The sequence below is a fragment of the Eptatretus burgeri genome, chromosome 10 (assembly GCF_056783735.1).
Source record: "Eptatretus burgeri isolate ZD-2024b chromosome 10, Ebu_testis_v1, whole genome shotgun sequence".
Classification (NCBI taxonomy): Eukaryota; Metazoa; Chordata; class Myxini; order Myxiniformes; family Myxinidae; genus Eptatretus; species Eptatretus burgeri.
The window spans coordinates 33,951,674-33,954,173 of NC_140970.1; the positions used below are offsets into that span (position 1 = coordinate 33,951,674).

The 2,500-nt window shown below is 49.6% G+C and overlaps 1 non-coding gene across 1 annotated transcript; it reads right to left on the reverse strand.

The window, feature by feature from the left end:
- Window positions 1-1,800: 1,800 nt before the first annotated feature.
- On the reverse strand, window positions 1,801-1,874 carry TRNAT-AGU (transfer RNA threonine (anticodon AGU)). The gene has a single exon. It is a non-coding gene; the product is annotated as a tRNA-Thr (tRNA).
- Between the last annotated feature and the right edge of the window lie 626 nt (window positions 1,875-2,500).

Consider the following 2,500-nt stretch of genomic DNA (forward strand, 5'->3'; position numbering starts at 1 on the left):
TGGTGGTCAAAGCATTTAAAATTAGACGAGGTTTGCTTCCTCCAAAGGGTATTTCGACACTCGTGTGCTGCTTGAGGACATTATGACCCAGAATTACGTCTGCGCATAAATCACGGAGCACCAGTACCCTTACATCCCGATGCGTGTACCCTTTTACGTCGAATTCAACATTGCAGTACCCTCGTACGCGGGACTGTAGTGATGTGGCGGCCATGCATACCGTATTGTCTGTCGGGTGGATCTTCCATTTCCTGCCCTTCACTAGCGAGCTGTTGACGAAACTTTCAGAGCTACCGGTATCAATCAGTGCCTCAGCCATATGCCCGTTAATTCGTACGTTGATGATAGCCTTGGATAGATTCCTCGGGGAGGCTGCAGTTAGTTTCTTTTGCGAGTAGAGAGCCGCAGAAGTGGGTTTATTTCTCCTTAGAGTAGATTTACATACCCTGGCATAATGCCCTTTCTTGTTACAATTCATGCATGTGGCATCTCTGGCGGGGCATTTGTGGCGGATGTGTCTTTTGTACCCACAAAAGAAGCATTTACCAACCGGAGTAGTTGCTGAGGAGTTTGACGAGGTCTGGGTATCCGGCTCCTCGGGTTTTTCTCCATCCCCTGTGTCTGGCTGTGTCTGTGTCTGTGGGGTTCCTTGAGTTTCCACCGTAGCAGCGTTCATTAGCAGCATCGGTGTCCCAAATGACTCAGATTGCTGCTGAGCCGTATCCATCGCTCGAGCCTGATCGACTACCTTTTCAAGAGTGGGTTGCGCTTTCTCTAGTAAGCGTTGCCGTATGTGGGCTGATCTAAGTCCTTGGATAAATGCCTCCCGGGTCGCTTCATTTCGGTGTTCCTCGGCGTTTACGGCCCGGAAGCTGCCGTCTTTTCCCAGCTGTTTCAGAGCTTGCAGGAACTGATCGATTGTCTCCCCGGCTGCTTGCTTGCGTGTGTTGAGAAGATGTCGTATGTATACCTCGTTCTTGCGCTTCACGTAGAGCGCCTGCAGCACGTCGATCGCTGCTTCGTAGGTGTCACACTCCGAGAAGAGCCTGTATACGCTGGGCGAGACATGATTCACAAGGGCGGCCAATTTGTCAGCTCCCTCTTCGATGATGGTCAGATAGTGTGAGAAGGAACGGAACCAATGCGACCATTTCATTTCTGAGTCAGTCGCGTTTGGGTCTGCGTCGAACCTCTCCGGTTTGTAGATCTTGTCCATCCTTGGTTGAGAGAGCCGAGAAAACCAAATGGAATAAATTGAAATGAAAACGAGAGATGAACCTTCAGAGTGTAGGCTTTATTCCATTTGATTGGAGCCGCTTCTACGGGCACACCAGGGAATACAGACGCAGCAAAGAGTACATAAGCAGTAAGGTATACACGCGCAACTAATCACCACAAAATAAATCAGTATAAGCACGGAGTCCGATATACTCTCAATTCTCACCATTCAACGAGCACCAAGTGAACCGCCGACATAAAACGACAATGCCCCTGGGACAATCCCCCCGACCGTGCCGAACCTCAGCTTTATCTCTTCCGTGCTCGAGCCGTGCAACATGTGATCACACGTCACGACCTTCAATTCACCACAGTAATGAGCACACAGTGACGCACTCATTTTATGACGTCGTGACAAATTGCACGTCCGCAACTGAACAACTGGCAAAATACTCGACGGAAAACCATTGTTCTTCATTCGGAGGACGGTGTGCTCTGAGCTGCAGCACCCCTCTCGGAAGGACATCAGAACGTCAGTCTCTCTTTTCACACGTTGATCCTCGATCACGACGAAAACAAAAGAGGCACCGCTGGGATTCGAACCCAGGATCTCCTGTTTACTAGACAGGCGCTTTAACCAACTAAGCCACGACGCCATATACAATCGGGGCATCTCGATGCAAACTCGTGTTTCATACAAGTAAATCTGTCCAATTCATACTTATTTAATGTGAACACCTCTCTGTCTCTCTGTCACACACACACACACACACACACACACACACACACACACACACACACACACACACACACACACACAAACAGGCACACACACACAAACAGACACACATGCACAGGCACACACACAGGCACAGACACACACACAGGCATTGACATACACACATAAACATACACACAGGCACACACAAACACACACAAACACAGGCATACACACACAGACACACACACAGGCACACACACATACACACGCGCAGGCACACACACAGGCACATACACACACAGGCACATACAGACATACACACACAGGCACACACACACAGACACACATACACAGACACAAGCACACACAGGCACACACAGGCACACACACACAAACAGACACACACAGAGGCACACACAGACACAGACACACACAGAGGCACACACACACAGAGGCACACACACAGAGGCACACACACAGACACACACACATAAGCAGACACACAAACAGACACACACACACACACAAACAGACACACACACACAGACACTCTTGGTGGGC